Source organism: Capra hircus, chromosome 8 (genome assembly GCF_001704415.2).
Source record: "Capra hircus breed San Clemente chromosome 8, ASM170441v1, whole genome shotgun sequence".
Lineage (NCBI taxonomy): Eukaryota > Metazoa > Chordata > Mammalia > Artiodactyla > Bovidae > Capra > Capra hircus.
The window spans coordinates 61,353,901-61,375,092 of record NC_030815.1 but is presented as its reverse complement, the minus strand read 5'-3'; the positions used below and the strand labels follow the sequence as shown (position 1 = coordinate 61,375,092).

The following is a 21,192-nucleotide window of genomic DNA, read 5'->3' as shown; positions in this document are numbered from 1 at the left end:
GACTGAACCCACATCACCTGCATTGGCAGGCAGATTCTTTACTGGTATGCTACCAGGGAAGCCTAAATCAGATATATTAATATAAGGGAACAATTAAAACACCAAGCTGTGAATACCACAGTGTAGGGGGGCGGCATACAAGAAAGACACATGTCACAAAAGGAGGAGAAATCAGGGAAGGTTTACATGAAAAAATGAAACCTTCCCCGGTCTTTCCTACTTGGAATTCTATTCCACTTTGGAGCTCTGGCATAGAACCTTGTAGCATTTTGGCTGACAATAGTCACTTTGGGCTGGGTTTATCTGCCCCATACCATTCAGTATAATCCACTCCACATGAGTACCATGCTCATTAAGCTGTGGGAGAGGAAAATAACAAAGCCAACCCCAGGACCAGTTCCTCAGGAGACTTGCTGGAAGAAAACTCAGGCATGAGAGCAGGATAAACCAAGTACAATGGAGGATAACATGAGGATTGTTGACATCCCATGAGAGGTGGCCAGCATCAGACAATGCTTCAGAAAAGAAGTGGCACTGGAGATGAGCCCTGCAGCCTAGAGGCAAGATCTCTCTGATCAGAGATGCAAGGGGAAGGCATGCTGTTCCTTGTAACAGACTCGGGAAAGCAGGAAGATGGGGGGCAAATGAAGACTGCATGTTTGAGGAAACCGTGAGAGACTTGATAAGGCTGACATGGAGGAGGGGAATGCAGTTAGAGAAAAACCTGGAAAGACTAATTTGGACCAATCTATGGGGTCTTTACCATTGGCAAGATATTTGCACTTAACGTGTAGGCAATGGGAACCATTTTGAGTCAAGAGTTATGAGACCAAAGTTTGTTTGTACAGATTGTGGCTGAGGAAACACAGGAGATGGGGAGACCAGTTAAGAGAGGTTACAATGGTCCGTGTGAGAGGAATTGCAGGTACCGATGACATGTGGGAGTGGGGTTGGAGAACTGACACCCTGGAGTCAGGGACTGACTGTCACCCACGTGTGTTCCCGTAATGTCTAGCAATGTTTCCTGCCCCATTCACATTTCATAAATACTTATGAAATTGAACGGTATTAAAGATTCCATGTGAAAGCATGAAGTTATGTCTTGCACTTTGTGGTCCTATTCGCTTTAATCTTGTCACCTAAGCCATTCAGTTTCAAGTCTTGCTCAAGAAGGTTCTTGCTCAAGGCTGTCATTGTCTGGCACGCATGTGGCACCTCATTCAGTCCTTGATTAGCTTATGCACCATTTTAATTGGTCTGCAGTTGTCTGTGTGGACAGAGCTGATTCCCTTCCTGGAGTCAACTGGGACAGCCTCACCCTTCCTGCCAGCTTAGGCATCTGGAATCTCACCAGCTGAGAAGATGCAGGAGCCTGCTAAGCTACAAAGCATGCAAGGAATGGGCTCTCTGGGGAGTGCTAGCCACCTGTGAGCTGCTGGCACCCACATCAGGGCAAATCTCCAGTAAATTTATCAGTCACTTTAGACAAGCTTTTCTAGGAGAAGGGGGCAGAGGGTACAACAGAGGCAAACTGTAGGGACTACCCATGGTGTGACCCTAGAGTTCTAGATGACGTCTAGTATTTACGTCAGTAGGTATGTGTTAAAATGGTTAAGATGATCCATTAAAATAGTTCAGATGACCCATCTAGAAAGCAACCTACCCCAACAGGTGGCTTCAGTTCAGTTCAAGTGCTCGGTTGTGTCCAACTCTTTGCGACTCCATCGACTGCAGCATGCCAGGCCTCCCTGTCCATCACCAACTCCTGGAGTTTACTCAAACTCATGTCCATCGAGTCAGTGATGCCATCCATCCATCTCATCCTCGGTCATTCCCTTCTCCTCCTGCTTTCAATCTTTCCCAGCATCAGGGTCTTTTCCAATGAGTCAGTTCTTCACATCAAGTGGCCAAAGTATTGGGGTTTCAGCTTCAGCATCAGTCCCTCCAATGAATATTCAGGACTGATTTCCTTTAGGATGGACTTGTTGGATCTCCTTGCAGTCCAAGGGACTCTCAAGAGTATTCTCCAACACCACAGTTCAAAACCATCAATTCTTTGGCTCTTAGCTTTCTTTATAGTCCAACTTTCACATCCATAGATGACTACTGGGAAAACCATAGCTTTGACAAGATGGATCTTTGTTGGCAAAGTAATGTCTCTGCTTTTTAATATGCTGTCTAGGTTGGTCATAACTTTTCCTCCAAGGAGCAAGCTTCTTTTCATTTCATGGCTGCAGTCACCATCTGCAGTGATTTTGGAGCCCCCCAAAATAAAGTCTGTCACTGTTTCCATTGTTTGCCCATCTATTTGCCATGAAGTGATAGGAACAGATACCATGATCTTAGTTTTCTGATGCTGAGTTTAGAATTATGGAATTAATGAGGCTGCAGTGTCTCCCAAAGCCGCTGAAGGGGTCAGACTGGATTGAGGTCAAGACCTCAATTTAATCAAGATATTAATGGCTAATTTTATTGAGCATGTACTATGTGCCAGATACTTTTCTAAGCACTGGCAGATTCTTTACCATCTGAGCCACCAGGGAAGCCCCTTTCTAAGCACTATAGTTATATTAATGTATTTGATTCTCACAACAATCTTGTGAAGTGAGTACTATTGTTTTTTAAGTGAGTACTATTATTATCCTCATTTTAGAAGTGAGGAAACAGGCACAGAGAGGGTAAGGCTTGCCCCAGGTCATCCAGCTGGCAGGTGGTAGGACTTGAACCCAGATGATACGGCTCTAGCACGTACTGAATGCAGCACTTTCCTGCCTTTCTCCTGTCTTTTGTTTCCTGCTGGACTGGAGGACAAAAGAGGCCTGAATTGTAAGCTCTCATTCAAAGACATGAATGTATTGAGGGTCAGCACTGCACAATGGGGAAGTTTGAGTTTTACATCCAAACCAACCTACCTTAGAAACCATTTCCAACGTATATGAGTTAAGTGACCTTGCTCAAGTTACTTAACATCTAAGGGTTACAGTTTCCTGGGTTTAGGTTGGAGGCAATACAATCTTCACCCTTGTTGGGAGCAAAAGAATGTCCCTAGCCCCGAATAATCACAAAGGGAGGTGGGTTGTATAAAGTATGGGCCAAAGACTCAAAGAGTGTGAATGTATCCTCCTATTTTCAGCAATGAAAGAGTGTTTTGATTCCAGAAAGGCCAAGAGGGACCATTCACCCAATTTTCCCTGCGGCACAGTGGCAACATCCCTCAGGAATACCAGCCCCTTTTTCCCAACTCTGGGCTCACCCAAGGGCCTTCTGGTCTGTGATCTGGTCTTTGTTCCTACTGCTCCTGCCAGCTGTGACCACAGGGTCTGTCTAATCTCATTGTTCTGCCTCCTTGAGGTAGGGATGGGATTTTCATATCTACTGCTAATCAAGCCCTGATCCTGATACTAGAATTCTCCATCACTCATGATGGAGAATTGACTTGACTTCTCTGCATGATCTTCAGTTAGATAAATTAAACGTTAGTGTAATTTGATTTTTCCTTTCAACGTAAATGGAATTTAAAAGAAAACTCTTCTGTTACATGATCAAGGAGTGGGATATACTAGAAAGTGGCCTGGGATTTGAGCTCTGTTTCTGTCTCTTGTTAACTATGTGACCATGAGCAACTCAATCTCTGCCCTCTTTACCTCAAGAGGAAAGGAATTTCATCTTAGAATGATAAGAGACATGAGCCTGTGTTTTGATTGCAAAAAGGAACATGAGTGGAATGGAAATAGTTATTATCACTGAGGTTTCATCTAGTTTGTAACAATCTCACAATGTTAAATAAGATTGTTTCAAACCTTTAGAGGCTTGGGTTGCCCTAGAATTGCGAGGCTGGAAAGTGTTGTCAGTACTAGGGCCAACAGTGAGTGATCCTGAAAGAATGAGAAATGAGATTGTCCTCTGAGAATTAAACTGGGACATCAACACAACATCAATTACAGGAGAGATTTGCTAAATCACTCTAAAGAAACAGAATGGTTCTCAAACCAGGAAAACTTGATGAAATCAAATTGAAAGTGTTAACATAGCTAGAAAAGACAAGCATCAGTCAGAAGGGAGGTTGACCATCCATACAAATGCAAGGAAAGGAGGTCAGACAAGCAAACCTTGGCATCGTCCATTTAATACCATCTAGAGAAGAGGGATTCTGGTTAAAAACGTGACCCAGGTAATTCTGGTGACAAGTACCTGCCTATTACAGAGGTCAGATGTCTAGAAACATTCTTTTAATTTTTATTTTATATTGGAGCACAGGAGACCAGGGTTTGATCCCTGGGTCAGGAAGATTCCCCTGGAGAAGGAAATGGCAACCCACTCCAGTATTCGTGCCCGGAGAAATCCCATGAACAGAGGAGTCTGGTGGGCTACAGTCCATGGGGTTGCAAAAGAGTTGGACACAATTTAGCAACTAAACAACAAATAGTTGATTAACAACATTGTGTTATTCAGTTACACATATGCATGTATCTATTCTTTTTCAAATTCTTTTCCCATTTAGTTTATTACAGAATACTAAGCAGTGTTCCCTGTGCTATATAGTAGGTCCTGTTGGTTATCTATATTAAATACAGCAATGTGTACATGTCAATCTCAAACTCCCAATCTATCTCTTCCCCCCTACCCTTCCCCAACCCTGTAACCATAAATTCATTCTCTAAGTTTGTGAGTCTGTTTCTATTTTGTAAATAAGTTCATTTGAAACATTCTTCTAATGAGTTTCCCTTGTTCTAAATTCCAAGTTTATCAAGCAACTGATTGTAGTTTGGCCTCCCATCTAAATGTAGCGGCAGAAAACGACAACCTAGCTACTGGGCTTGGGCATTCTCGGGGAATGTATTTCTTGTGAGTTAACAAACTAACACCTAATTATATATGACTTTTTATGTGATCTGCTTACAGGACTGGAACATTTTAGGACTTGACTATATGATACCTGTAGCAATGCTAGTTTTCCTTATGAATTACTAAATCAGCATTCTGGTTATATACGGTAGCCTTGTGAGCTTTGATCCACCTTTGAGTATGGATAAACAGATTTTTGAGCCTGACGGATAAAGGGCAAGAACCTGAACCCTATGAGATCCCTGATAGTTACACCCTACTGTGAGGACATTTAAGGAGACACACAGCTGGCCTTCTCCTGAAGTCACCCAGTCCTTGTCCATGTCATATCTTTTGAAAAGCTACAAGAGGAACTGACACCTATGCAATGCAGAGGTCCCCTCTCTGGCTGCTGCTGCTGCTAAGTCACTTCAGTCATGTGCGACTCTGTGCAACCCCCTAGGCGGCAGCACTATGGCAAAGCCTGCCAATAGATGAATAAATCTAAACCCTTTATCCTGCCTGCCTCAGTGGGATCCCAGCCTGCCCTCCCCATGTTATGTTTCATCACTCCTGTACATACACTCTGAATTCCAAACTGGATATCTTTGCTCATGCTGTCTATCTCTAGCTAGAATAGTCTTTTTCCATCTACTTCTCAGTTCCACTTGCCAAATCCCATCTTTGATTCAATACTCAGGTCAGGTGCCCTCTCTTACATAACCACTTCTATCATTGCTATTCCATCCTAAAGTCCCATAGCTCATTTCCTGTCCACTCACATTTCTACCTTATGTTAGAATCTTTCTGTAAGTGAGGTCTCCAAGAGTTCCAGAAATAAAAGTCATCTCTCTGCTCAGAAAATCCTTCCCTTATAGGAAAAAATCTTCCTGGGAAATCAGATTTATTCCTTCTTTCATCTATTTATCCAGTCATTTGACAAGTATTTACTGAGTGCCTCTATGTGCCAGGCAACGGGATACAGGGGTGAATAAGACTGATAGGGCTCTACCCTCATGCAGCGTCTGGTCTAGTGCGGAAGGAAGATGCCAACGAACGGTGAATAAATTACAGCTGGAATAAGCGCCACATAGGAGAACTATTAGTACTGTGAGAGTACAGATGAGGCTTTTCCAGGAAAGTCACATTTACGTTAAAACCTGAAGATAAGCAGGAGTCAGCCAGGAGAAGAGATCTCCCTGAAAAGAGTACGAGTGGTGTGATCTCAGTGGCCAGTGCCGCTGAGCTGCGACAGCCTGATGTTCTCAGTCCCTGGTCCACGAGCCTGTGTTCAGATCTTGCTAGGAACAAATTCACAAACACTTGCCCTTTAACTCCCTGTCCTCTAGCTCCAGACAGACCACTCCCTTCACACGGTCCTCACAGTTGCCAAAGTATTTGTTTTTGTTTAAATTTTTTCAGTTAAAATTACATTGCCGTTAGCCAGTTGATTTTCGTTTCATGTTAACTTTTCCTAGTTTCATTCTCGAAGACTGACATTAACTTCATGCTTTAGGGGTTCTTATTGTCAAACTCATCTACCAGCTGTAAGACACATAAACTCTTTGTTTTATTCAGTACTGTATAGCACCCAGTGCTATGATACCTCAATATACAGTTGGCCCTCTGTATCTAAAAGCTCTGCATCCCCAGATGTGGAGGGCAGACTATACTGTTTTACAGATGGTACTGTCCATCTTACACAAGGAACTTGAGCATTCTTGGGTTTTGGTACCTGTGGGGAGGGCAGAGGTCCTGAAACTAATCTCCCATGAATACTGAGGGACCACTGTAGATTCACTGGATTGATGGATGGATTTTATCTTCCCTCTTACATCTGTGCTAAGAGCACAGTACTTGTCTAGTTCACATCTGGCCTCCTCCAGTACTCAGCATAATGTCCTACATAGGGTATGCAATAAATCAGTAAGTTATTTGAAAATAAGTCGTCTAGCCTTTCCTTAAACTTTTCCATGGCTGGGAAAAACTCCCTGCCTTTTCAGGCATTGGTTCCACAGCTAAACTGCTCCAGTTGTTGAAGTTCTTCCCACTCTTGGGCTAACACCTGCCTCCCCACTGGTCCTGGTTTTGCCCTCTGGGTCCAAGAAGAACAAATCCTCTGCCCGACAGCAGCCTTTCTATGGAGACAGGGACTGGGTTCCCTGTAGTCACACACAGGACACGTCTCCAGTGCAAAATCAAGTGCTCCACAACTCTTTGGAGTACTCCCAACATATGGCAAAGGAGGATACATCCCTCACAGGTTTGTAGGGTGCTCTGAACTCTAACAGAGGCTACTGTGCAAGAAAGTCCTCTCTCCAGGTCAGGAACCCAGACCAGAACTCACCATGAAAACAATAATTAATGTTTACTTCATAACTGATTATGGTTTACTGGTTAATCCACACAAAATGGTCGAGATGCAGATTGAGTCCTGGGGTCTCAGTGACTCAAGAGCCCATATAAAGGCTGATCTACCTGCAAACATTGCTGGTCTCTCTCCCTGTTCAAGAGAATCACTTTGGCCCCAATCTCATTTTACAATTTGCTGATCTGTGAAATGATTCAAATTCTAGGATAAGGGTCAAAGGCAGGACGAGCATACAGAAGATAGACATCTAAAGATAGACTTCTAAAGCTGTGCCCAGCTTTACATTAGGCTCTGTGAACTGAAATATGTCAAAAGTATTTCCAAATACAACACCTTACATATAACAGCCCCAAAACTGTGCCTATAGGTTTGATATTAACAGGAATAAAAGAACTGTTAGCTAAGGCTTAAACATCTGTTACACATAGATTCTACTATAGTCAGATATACTCTGAATCCTCTTAGAACTGATACACTTGGGTCACAGAGTCTAGTAAAATAATTAAACATATTGATTTCATTGTACTGTAAATGCACAAGACATTTTCAGTGATTCCTTTTATCAAATCAAAAATCCTTTTCAAAACATTTTATAATTTAAATAAATGCTTTCCTTAAATTGGATTTTCAAATATGAGGTTTCCTCCAGGCAGTGATTCTTAAGCTTTGGGGAGGCGCTGAGTCTTTCAAGAAGCTGGTAACCACTAGATAGGTTCTTCCAGAAGAATGCACAGATTTATATATGCACAAGACACAGCAAAAAATTCAGGGTCGGTGAACTCAAGGTGAAGATCAGAAAAGAAGTTAGCCCTGACTGCGGCTTTGCAGCCATTGGAAGGGCTTTGATTTCTACTCTGAATCAGATGAGTAACCACTGGAGGATTTTGAACTTGCCTTTTAGCAGAGGCAGTCTGCCCTCCGTGAAGAGAATAGACTTGAAGGGGGCGAGGGCATAGACTTGAAGATCACTGCAGTCATCCAGGTGAGAGAGGATGGTAGGTGGAACCAGGTAGTAGCAGTGGAAAAGTGAGAAGCAGTCAGATTCCGACATGGTTTGAAAGTACAGCGCCAGGATTTTCTAACCACGTGGGATGTGGTGTGTGAGTGAGAAAAGAGGAGTCAAAGACGACTCCAAGATTTTTGGCCTGAGCAACTTGAAGGCTGGAATTGCCATTATCTGCGATGAGGAACACTGAAGGCATGCAAGTATGCTGGAAGAAGGGGAAAGAGAAAGGGAATATTAGCAGCCAAGTTTTGGACTTTAAACTTGAGATGCTTATTAAATATCCAAACAAAGATGCTGAGAAGACAGTTGATATCTGGAGAGAGGTTGGGCTGTAATAATATTCATCTGTAAAATTAGGATAATAATATAATAATGCCTACAGAAGAATACTTTTTATTGGGAGGATTAAATGGGCTTCCCTGGTGGCTCAGAGGTTAAAGCGTCTGCCTCCAATGCAGGAGACCCAGGTTAGATCCCTGGGTTGGGAAGATCCCCTGGAGAAGGAAATGGTAACCCACTTCAGTATTCTTGCCTGGAGAATCCCATGGACAGAGGAGCCTGGCAGGCTACAGTCCACAGGGTCGCAAAGAGTTGGACCCGATTGAGCAACTTCACTTCACTCCGAACAAGACAATGCATGTAAAGCTCTCAGGGCAGGATCTGGTACACAATATGCCCTTGATACATTTTAACTATTGTTTTTGTTAAAACTTAAATACTTTCAGTACTTCTATCATTACTATAAAGTTATGATTGTGGTTGCTTTTAAGGTTGATAAGTCGTAATTAGCGACCGTTCTCGAGCAGGATTTGCAAAGGAAAACAAGATTTTCCGCAATGGCAGTGGTTTGGAATTGGTTTCTATCCCCCAGAGTTTAAAATTTGGAAGGCTTCTGCACACATTCATTAATCTTCACAGGTATTATGTCACGTTTCTTAAATAATCAGTGTGTTGTTTCATCAACCCAGAGTTCACTTTGTTTTAAAGAGAATTTGACGTGAAGAATGAGGCAGTTTATCAGAGGAAACTGAGGATCAGCAAAGACCCTGCAGGGAAACATTTCCAACCCATCTGTGTGCCCCGGTGATATGACTGTGACATGAGGAAGCATGAGAACTGACTGACTACCCCATCTTGACTTCAGGAGCTACAGATATTATTGCCAGTCACAGGCTCATCTAGCTCCTCTTAACGCTGATGCACAAAACCCACAACCAATGTCTCCCTGAAACAGCAAGATTCCTAGGGGTATTCTCCATGAAAAAGCACACCTTCGCTGTCTCTTATTAGTCACTGATTTTTTTAGCTGTTTTACGTTGAGAAGGTGAAAACAAGAGCTGGCATGGTTTTATTACATACTTGTAGATCTTTGAATCAATGAGCTTCTAGCATCAAAACCTAAACAATACCTCCTTCTTTTTGCATCCCTTTGAATTTTGACTATAATTTCTTGACCCTGTAATTCCCTTCAACATCTATGACAGGCCTAATGCTCAATAATTGTCTATTACTATTCCTCCTAATCTCCAGCTGTATCCAAAAGGATGAGGTGATGAAGCCATTCAAACAGTCCAAAAATGCTTCTGTGACAAATAGATGACTAAGGTCACGTATTGCAGAAGGAAATGGCAACCCACTCCAGTGTTCTTGCCTGGAGAATCCCAGGGACGGGGGAGCCTGGTGGGCTGCCATCTATGGGGTCGCACAGAGTCGGACACAACGTGACTTAGCAGCAGCAAGGTCACGTACAGTCACAGGTCTTGCTTGATGGCTTTAGCAGCAGCAACACAGCAACGCAGGCAGGGGTAGATGCACCAGTGAGGGGAGAGAGAGAGCAAAGGACACACAAGAGAGGCTCCTTCCCCAAATCCTTGTTTTCTTCCACGTGTAAATGAGGCCACACAAACTGAGCTAAGGGATGCTAAAAAGCAGGGCAATTCTCAATTAAATTTCATGAAACACCACCAGTTTCATTCCTTTTCCTTGATTCTTTTGCTAGTTTCTAACAATTGCTACAGTCACAGTGACTATGTTTCAAGCAGATCTCCAGGGGTGGCTCCACATGAGAAAGTAACTCTCCTCCCTCTCTTCCCCGAGGAGTCAGGAGATGACACCTCAAGGACTAGGTCCTATAGAATAGCGGGACATGTGAGAGGCTGACAGGACCCTTCTACATCTGTGGTTGCCTGCCAGCACCGTACTCCAGCCTCTGTCTGCTGTGGGCCCCAGAACTTTAAGTGGAGGAAAACTAAAAGATTTGAGAACTGATAAGTCTAACTAAAGCTAGTCAAAGAGATCTAGGGCAAAAGCTGAATGAATTTGTACCTTGCCCGTGTTTTTCTATTTCTAAAGAGATTTCTGGAAGTGGGGAGAGGTTCTATTAATTTTTAGAGTAAATTTTAGTTTTACATTTTCCAGCCAGGCTAAGGGGGGGAGAGGATTGAGTTTTGACCATATTCAGGCATGATGGTAACAGAGGAAAAGGCTGTCTAGCAAGAGATGTTTATACTTCAATCTCTTTGGCCTTAAAATGCAGAACTCAAGCCCACCAGAAAAAATGCAGGTATTTTTTGGTCCTTGGGCAGCATGACCAAAAAATTTACCATCCAAACCAGGATACTTTTTAGAGTGAAACAAGGCAATATAAATAAATAATGCCAGCAGTATAACAAGCATAAACTGGGACTATCCAGGCAAACCAGACAGACATCACCCTCATCACTTATCACCAAATGAGTCCCCATCTGCCAAAATTGCTTCATCACTTAAGACACTTGACCCAAAAGATGGTTCCATAATTAACACGGAGATTAAATGTCCTTTCCTCCCTACTGGGTAAATAGGTCCTAGTGTTTATACTTCAATGAGGGGGGGCGGGCTTCATGTGGGGCTTCCCAGGTGGCGCTAGTAGTAAAGAACCTGCCTGCCAATGCAGGAGACTTAAGAGATGTGGGTTTGATCCCTGGGTCAGGAAGGTCCCTGGAGAAGGGCATGGCAACCCACTCCAGTATTCTTGCCTGGAGAATCCCATGGACAGAGGTGTCTGGCGAGCTACAGTCCACAGGGTTGCAAAGAGTCAGACAGGACTGAAGCAATTTAGCACCAGCAGCAGTGTTTTATGAACACATGAACAGCTATCTTTCTTTTCCTCTTTTCTCTTATCCAACCATCTCTCTAGTCATTTTAATTGCAGAGCCCTTTTCCAAGTTCTGTCTACCTGGCCTTGCCACCATCTTAGCTCTACATTCTTGATCCAGAAAGTTCATCCAGAGGCCTGAAAGTTATATAACCCATATCCTGAATCCAGTTAGTGGGAATGAGCTGAATTTTAAAACTCTGTAAGAAAGACAATGGGATTGAGAATTAGTCTTCTCTGGCCCTGCAAAGCAGGACAGGGGTCCTAACGCAATTTTCTGGGTCCCATCAGATAGGTAGCCCTTCCCAATACTAGCATAGAGCTCCTCCGGGGCATGGAATATGGACAATCCAACTCTGTATCACAGTGGCCAGCGCCCAGTACAGCGGCTGGTGCAGAGGGTTCTCAGTACATGCTATGGAACCAGAACTCTGCTCCCTCACACCCACCAGCTCCAGGCTCTTCTCTACCCATGGTTTGCCTCCCCATATCTGTGCAGTAAGAGGGAACCCTGCACACGATCTCACATCTGCTGGTCGGACTGGGCTTCAGCTGTCAACCCCCAGGGACCAGCTAGCTCTCTGCTCCTCTCAAGTACTGCTCTGAGTCAAACAGAGCTTCCCACAGAGTCCAGGTGTGCACAGGCTGGGTCTGTTGGGTTCCATTCGGTTCATGAACGCTCCACAAAGCCCATTACCTCCCCAGCCCCAGAATGGATGCTGGAGATACATGGCGAGAGTTGTATCTGACCTTGAAAGGTTATGGACACAGCAGGGCACAGGGGTAAACAGCAAGGACTCTACAGCCCAACTACCTGGGTCTGTATCCCAGCTCTACAATCACCATTATCTACCTGAGTTTTCCATTTAGAAAATGGAATAAGAGAGGCTGCCCCAGAGGGCTGGTGTGAGAACTCTTAATAGTGTAATTCTGATTATGATCATTGTGATTTGGAATCCTGCTTGGCACAGAGTAAACAGTCAGTGAATTTAACTATTACTATTTCTGTGTTTTGGCTCCTCTTCCTGGAGGTCCATTTCCTTTCCTTCTTTCTGCATCTGGCTGGTCCCCTCAGGAGGGGCTTTACTTTGCTCCTGGCTCAACTTAATCCTGAGAGCCAAAAACAGAACTTTGCCACACCAACACTTGTGCTTTGTCCACTAGGATACAAACTCATACACCCTCAAGAATTAAGAGATTATGCATCCATCTTTCTGAACCCAAGTGAATCATCACACAGGCATTTTTCTAAGAAGATGAAGAAACTCTTGGTCAACACAAAGGAAGGACAAGACTTGAAAGGAGTTATCCTGAGCCAGAAGGTTGACTTCCTGAGCACACCTTGTGCCTACGTGCTTCCAGTTACTTCAGGAACAAAGGTGGGAGTTTCCATACACCTCTCAGAGATTCTGACACCAGTGTACTAGACCTAGTAAGAGTTGGTTATAAAGCATTTATTCAATTAGGCATATATATATATATATCTTTCTTTATGCTTCTCAAGGAATCTTTCATTTAATTATCAAAGGCACTACCACTTATTTAAGACTTCAGAAGAAACTGGATGTTTTTCACTTGGCTAAGGCAAGTTTCTATGAGTTTCTATGACTCAATGGTTCATAGCCTCAAACTCAAAAAAAAAAAAAAAAACCACCTCAATTCATCCACTGAACAGTTACATTCAAAAACACTTCTGGAGAAGGGAATGGCAACCCACTCTAGTATTCTTGACTGGAGAATCCCACGGATAGAGGAGCCTGGTGGGCTACAGTTCATGAGGTCTCAAACACACTGCGCTGCTGTCAGGCCTCTCCCAGCTAAGCTCCAGGTGGTACTCTTTGCATCATTTCCAACACTCAAATTTGGGATAATTTCAGTGCAAAAAAATTAATCAAAACTATTGGCTAAAAAAACATAAAAACTTGTCCCAAATGTGATCATTTTATTATGAAGTGAAAACTAACACTGCTTTGCCACCCACCCACCCTGACTCCAATCCTTGGAAATGCTTCCTTCTGACAGACCTGAGCTAGATCCATAAGATACAATGGTGAGCCATTGTGCCTCAGATGTCTCCACTTCTAGGGTGACTTAAAACAAATCTGTATACTAGCTTGGCTCCTTTTTGCTGAAGGCCTGGAACAGATGGCTGATTGCCACATGCTCTTAATATACACTCACCTGCTTCCTTCCACTGATGTCTGCAGTCTTCACACTTCACAGAATCCCAGAGCATCAATCCTGGAAGGGACTTTAGAGACCAGCCAATCCAAGCCCTCATTTTACAAACAGGGATGCTGGAGCCTACAAAAAGGAAAACACTTGTTCGAGATCACACAGCTCATGAATGAAAGAGTTGAGACTAGAACTGCTGAACAGGAGACTCATCTCCCTGGGGCGTCATCCTTCTTCCAACTGGTTCTCATACTCTCTGCCCTAGTTGGCTTTCCTACACTTGACACAAAATCCACACCCTCTTGAGGTGTGCCAGCAGCCTGTGAGGCTCACCCATAGTGCACTAACCTAGCTCAGCTGGCCCAGGGCTCTTTCCCTGCAGAGGAATGGGTGTCATATGACTTGGAAACACACACTGTGTAGGGATGCATGTGACGTTCACGTGTATCAGTCATTGCATGTCTTCCAAGTCCATCAGGTTGAGAAGGAAGCAGAGCCTTTGAGTCATATACAATGTCTCAGACTTCTAAGTCTTTTCTAGGCTTACAATTTCAGGTTACCCAACAACAAAAGCTTTGATACCATTCCTCAAAATCAACTTATTTGACAACAAGCATTTACCTAGGAGACACTTACTGAACAGTTCCCATCTGCTAGGTACTATGAGATTAAAAATGAGCAAAACATGATGGCTATCCTTTTTAAGGGACAGAGAAGAGCACATACACAGTGGCAAGGCATTGTGCTCAGTGCTCTGACACTCTCACAGGAGTAGGAACAGGTCATGCAGACACACAGCTAAGCCAGCACAGGAGAGTTAGTGAAGGCTTTTCTTAATTTTTTTTGTTTTTAATTTAGTTCTTCCAATTTTACTATAATATAATTGACATAAAGCACTATATATGCTTCAAACAGTTTACTAATTTGACTTGCATACATCATGAACTTATTACAGTAAATTTAGTGAACATTCACCATCTCATGTAGATACAAAATTAAAGAAATAAAAAAGAACATTTTTTTCATTGTGATGACAATTCTTAGGATTTACTCTCTTAACAATTTTCATATATAACATATGGCAGTGTTTTATTTCTCATGTTGTATATCACATCCCTAGAACTTATTTATCTTATAATTGGAAGTTTGTACTTTTTGAATGCTTTCATTCAATTACCCCACTGCCACACCCCATCTCCAGTAACCACAAATCCTATCTCCTTTCCTATGAGTTTGTTTCTGAAGTATAGTTGACCTACAAGATTATATACATTTCTGTAACACAAAATAGTGATTCAATAGTTCTGTACATTTCAGAATGATCACCGCAATATGTGATCTGTACGCCAAAAGATATTATATAACTATCGACTATATTCTCCACACTGTACATTTTATACGTGTGACACATTTATTTCACAAGAATTCTGTATCTCTTAATCTCCCTTACCTATTTCTCTTCTCTCCCAAACCCCCTCCTCTTCAACAATCATCAATTTGTTCTCAGCGTCTATGACCCTGTTTCTGTTTTGTTTTTGTTCGTTTGTTTTAAATTTTACCTATAAGTGAAACCATGCGGTATTTATCTTTTTCTTTCTTTCTGATTTCACTTTGCTTAATGCCCTCTAGGTCCATCCATATTGCTGGAAATGGCAAGATTTCCTTCTTTTTATGGCTGAGTAATATTCCAGTGTATTTATATCACTTCTTTTTTATCCATTCATCTATCAACGGGTACTTGGGATACTTCTGTATCTCAGCTATTATAAATAATGTTGTAACGAACATGGCAGTGTACATATCTTTTCTAGTTAGTGTTTTCATGCTTTTCACCCAGAAGTGAAATCACTGGATTGTATGGTATTTCCATGTTTAATTTTCTGAGGACTCTCCATACTATTTTCCACAGTGGCTGTGCCAATTTTTTGTCCCCACCAACAGTGCACATGGGTTTCCTTTCTCCACACCCTTACCAATACTTGTTATTTGTTGTCTTTTTGATAATAGCCATTCTTCCAGGTGTGAGGTGATATCTCGTCTTGATTTTCGTTTCCCTGATGATTAGTGATGTTGAGCATCTCTTCATGTACCTGTTAATCATCAGTATGTCTTTTTTGGAAAAACGTCTATTCAGATTGTCTGCCCACCTTTTGATTAGGTTTTCTTGGGCGGAAGGGATGTTGAATAGTATGAGTTCTTTGAACGTTTCCTATATGAACCCCTTATCAGCGATACTGTTGGCATATATCTTCTCCCATTCGGTACATGACCTTTTCGTTTGTTGGTAATTTCCTTCACTGTGCAAAAGCTTTTTAGTTTGATGTAGTCCTACTTGTTTATTTTTGTTTTTATTTCCTTCACCTGAGAGGACATGTCCAAAAAATATTAACCCAGATCAATGTTAAAGAGTTGACCACCTGTGTTTTCTTCTAGAAGTTTTATGGTTTCAGATCTTACACTTAGTTTTTTGTTGTCATTGTTCAGTTTCCAAGTTGTATCCAAGACTTTGCAACCCCACAGACTGCAGTATGCCAGGCTTCCCTGTCCTTCACAATTTCTTGGAGTTTGCTCAAACTAAAGGCAAAGAAGAAAAGGAAATATATACCCATCTGAATGCAGCATTCCAAAGAATAGCAAGGAGAGATAAGAAAGCCTTCCTCAAAGATCAATGCAAAGAAAAAGAGGAAAATAATAGAATGGGAAAGACTAGAGACCTCTTCAAGAAATTTAGAGGTACAAAGGGAACATTTCATGCAAAGATGGGCACAATAAAGGATAGAAACAGTATGGAGCTAACAGAAATAGAAGATATTAAGAAGAGGTGGCAAGAATACACAGAACTATATGAAAAAGATCTTAATGACCCAGATACCTATGATGGTGTGATCACTCACCTAGAACCAGACATCTTGGAGTGCAAACTCAAGTGGCCTTCAGAAGCATCGCTACAAACAAAGTTAGTGGAGCTGATGGAATTTCAGCTGAGCTTTTTCAAATCCTGAAAGAGGATGCTGTGAAAGTGCTGCACTCAATATACCAGCAAATTTGGAAAACTCAGCAGTGGCCACAGGACTGGAAAAGATCAGTTTTCATTCCAATCTCAAAGAAGGGCAATGCCAAAGAATATTCAAACTACCACATAATTGCACTCCTTTCACACGCTAGGAAAGTAATGCTCAAAAGTTTCCATGATAGGTTTCAATAGTACATGAACTGAGAACTTCCAGATGTTCAAGCTGGATTTAGAAAAGGCAGAGGAACCAGAGATCAAATTGCCAACATCTGTTGGATCACAGAAAAAGCAAGAGAATTCCAGAAAAATATCTACTTCTTCTTCATCAACTATGCTAAACCCCTTGACTGTGTGGATCACAACAAACTGTGGAAAATTCTTAAAGAAATGGGAATACTAGACCACCTTATGTGCCTCCTGTGAAACCTGAAACCTGTCAAGAAGCAACAGTTAGAATGAGACATGAAACAACAGACTGGTTCCAAATTGGAAAGGGAGTACGTTAAGGCTGTATATTGTTATCCTGCTTATTTAACTTATATGCAGAGTACATCATGAGAAATGCTGGGCTGGATGAAGCACAAGCTGGAATCAAGATTGCTGGGAGAAATATCAATAACCTCAGATATGCAGATGACACCACCCTTATGGCAGAAAGCAAAGAAGAACTAAAGAGACTCTTGATGAAGGTAAAGGAGGAGAATGAAAAAGCTGGCTTAAAACTCAACATTCAAAAACAAAGATCATGGCATCCAGTCCCAGCACTTCATGGCAAATAGATGGGAAAACAATGGGAACAGTGACAAACTTCATTTTCTTGGGCTTCAAAATCACTGTAGATGGTGACTGCAGCCATGAAATTAAGACACTTGCTCCTTGGAAGAAAAGCTATGACAAACCTAGACAGTGTATTAAAAAAAACAGAGACATTACTTTGTCAACAAAGGTCCATATAGTCAAAGCTGTGGTTTTTCCAGTAGTCATGTATGGATGTGAGAGTTGGACCATAAAGAAGTCTGAGAGCCACAGAATTGATGCTTTCGAACTGTGGTGTTGTAGAAGACTCTTGAGAGTCCCTTGGACAAAAGGAGATCAAGCCCGTCAATCCTAAAGGAAATCAGCCTTGAACATTCATTGTAAGGACTGATGCTAAAGCTGAAACTCCAGTACGTTGGCCACCTGATGTGAAGAACTGATTCACTGGAAAAGACCCTGATGCTGGTAAAGATTGAAGACAGGAGAAGGGGACGACAGAGGATGAGATGGTTAGTTGGCATCACCAACTCAATGGACATGAGTTTGCGCAAGCTCCAGGAGATGGTGAAGGACAGGGAAGCCTGGGGTGCTGCAGTCCATGGGGTTGCAAAGAGTCAGACATGACTGAGTGATTAAACAACAACTCACAGGTTAAGGCCTGGCCTTCATTGGCACTTCCTTCACTCACAATTTGTGCAAACAACATATAGCTACCCAAATTTGATATGCTAGAGCAAAATATATTCCTACCTTTAGGAAGCTTTATGTTTTCTAAGATGAGAAAATATGCTTGTGGGTATCTACTTGTTTGCTTTGATCAGCCAGGTGTGTCATCTGGAAAATGCTGGGGACAGGGTGTGGAGAAATCATACTGGTAGCCTCATCCTTTTTTTCCTGTGGAAGTTAAAAGTAAGGAGCTCATTTCCAGCTTCTGCAAAGGTCTCCTGACATGGGATGAAAACAAGTCTAACAAAGGTGGATGTGCTGTCACTAAACCAATGAAAGATTCTTTTTTCCTTCTAGCTCTTTCTTTCACTTGATAAATATTAATTAAGCACTTATCATACAACAGGTTCTACATTTTTACTAATAGGCAAGAAACTATATCCAGCTGTGTATAAGCACATTTTTACAACATATACTATGTGTGTTTTGTGTGATGGGGGTGAGGTGGGAGTAGTGGCAAAATCAATCATCTAACCTCTGCCAAGGAGATGGCTGGTAATTATTACGTGCTCTAAATCATGTCAATGCAAACTAAACCCTGGAGTATATTTTACTTCTGCTGCTGCTAAATAATAAGAACTTACAGCACAAGGAAGAAAACCTCTTCTGAAAACAAACAAAATTTCCCATCCCTTGTTTGTAATTCCCAGAGATCTGGAAATCTGACACCTATACTCTTGGCCAGAGAGGGCTTTTTTTTCCTTAGGAAAAAAAAAGGTGGGGAGTGTCACTGAGAGAAGTTGAGAACTCTGAATTTAAGGTAATAATTATAATGATCAAAACATGTTAAAGGTCCACAAAGATTATTACAAGAATGTTTCTCAGAGTAATATTTATAGGGAAAATATTGAAGTAATCTAAATGCTCAAAGGTAGAGGTTAATTACATAAATTATGGTACATTCATACAGAGAATCAGAGAAGGCAATGGCAAACCACTCCAGTGTTCTTGCATGGAGAATCTCAGGGATGGCGGAGCCTGGTGGGCTGCCGCCTATGAGGTCGCACAGAGTTGGACACGACTGAAGTGACTTAGCAGCAGCAGCAGCAGCATATAGAGAATACCACAGAGACATCATTAATGATATTTAGAAGAATACTTAAAGATGTAGGAAGACAGTCAATATAGCTTAAATGGAAAATGCAAGTTAAAATGGTATATACCATGTTATCCATTTTGGTAAAAAATAGATATATAAACAAGTGCACACATACACACACACACACACAAAATATATATATATATATTTTTTTTTTGAGAGCACAGACTCCTACCCCAGCCCCAGCTGGCTCTGCCTTTAGCTAGCTTCCCTCTGGACCTTAGTTTTCTCATCTGAAGGCGCTGTAGGTTCAATATGTGAAAACTACACATCGTCTATAAATTGGAAACCACACAGTTCCTGTGATTATATGCTGGAATTATTCCCCAATCATGAGTCATCTCACATTTCTGACTTTGATTCTTCCCCAGTGATAGAAATTAAAATGGTTAATTATTTTATGCGTAGTCTGTACACAATGAATGCTTGTGTGCAGTACCATCTGGGAAGTTGAGGCAAAGTAAATAGCTCTTGAAACCCTCCTGGGGTTGAAATGAAAAACAAGACAGGTTGTGACATCAACTATCATTTGATCAGATTAAATAACACAAATATCAATATTAAATTATGCACACATACTTTTTATTTTTGCCTTCTGTGGCAAAGCACAGGGAATTCTTTGCTTTTAGCCTTTCATGCAAGATTATAAAGAAAGAACAGGAAAGACAGACACAGAATTTCAGCATTTTAGAACTGCAAGTGACTTTAAAGATTTGACCCAAGTCCCTCATCATTTCAATGAGGAACAAAATGAGAGGTCCAAGATGTGAAAAAGCTAATTCCAGTATTAACTTCCTGAAGCATGGTCTCTCAATTTACCTCACCTATGTCAACCATAATTGGACAATACCACCACTTACATACCAAACAAACAAGCAAAAAAATAAAAACCATGAAAAGAAAAGACAAATAGCCAAACCTCTTTTACTGTTTCCTCCATTACAACTAGAGGAGCCATGCAAGGGGGAGAGAGTTAACCAGGATGAACGTTTCTGAGACAGGAACTGTTCACCTTCCAGCCTGCATCCAGAACCAGTTCCTCACCCCAAGACACAGCTGCGCCATATTGCCACCCACTACTTTCCTGTCTCTCTACAAGAAGGCAAGCACCAGACCTTTGGAAGAGAACTGTCATGAGAGTAACACTGTCCTTTAACAAATCAGCCACGAATTACCATATCATCAAATAAACCTTGGATGAATAAAACGCAAATGCTAACAATCTGTTCTTTTTCACGAAGAAGCATGATCTTCTATTCATTTCCCCCCTCTTTGGTTCCCTATGAATCCAGGGAAGTTACTCAAGAGCATCTTAGCAAAGAAAAAAATGGGTAGTTCCATATAAGAACTGTTTATCTAAATTCAGTCAGCATTAGAGACCCAAGTTACTGGAATCACTTAAGAACTCACCCCTTTCCAATCCGTTTTGCCTCACTATTCAGATGGATGTGGGATGCTATATTCTTCCTACCATGGGAAACACACACATTGGCCATTCTGATATCTCACCACATCTGATAATATTTTGATGTCCATACCCTCCAGACCAGAACGCCCTAGATGATATAATTAGAATTCAAATGCACAGACTGTTAGAAGCGAAAGGGACTCTCAAGAGAATTGAATCATATCTCCTCTCTTTATAACTGAAGAAACACAGCTGCAGTGGAACAGAGTCTTGTCCCTCCTCACATGGCTAGGAGAAGGCAATGGCACCCGACTCCAGTACTCTTGCCTGGAAAATCCCGTGGACGGAGGAGCCTGGTAGGCTGCAGTCCATGGGGTCGCTAAGAGTCGGACACGACTGAGTGACTTCACTTTCACTTTTCACTTTCATGCATTGGCAAAGGACATGGCAACATACTCCAGTGTTCTTGCCTGGAGAATCCCAGGGGCGGGGGAGCCTGGTGGGCTGCCGTCTATGGGGTAGCACAGAGTCAGACACGACTGAAGTGACAGCAGCAGCAGCACATGGCTAGATAATGGTAGTGCCAGATCTGAAGGCTATGTCTCCAGTCTTCCGGTTAAGCTCTTTCCATAGCACCTGCTACTTTCCAGCATCACTGCAGGCTTTCTAAACACTCTC

General features: G+C 42.1%; 1 protein-coding gene across 1 annotated transcript in view; it reads right to left on the bottom strand.

Annotated features, from left to right (window-relative positions):
• The window catches only part of FRMPD1 (FERM and PDZ domain containing 1), a 158,201-nt gene extending 144,433 nt beyond the window's left edge, over positions 1 to 13,768 (bottom strand). Inside the window, exon 1 of the mRNA XM_018052189.1 lies at positions 13,519 to 13,768. The gene's annotated coding sequence lies outside the window, so the exon portion shown is untranslated. The remainder of the gene's footprint in view (positions 1 to 13,518) is intronic.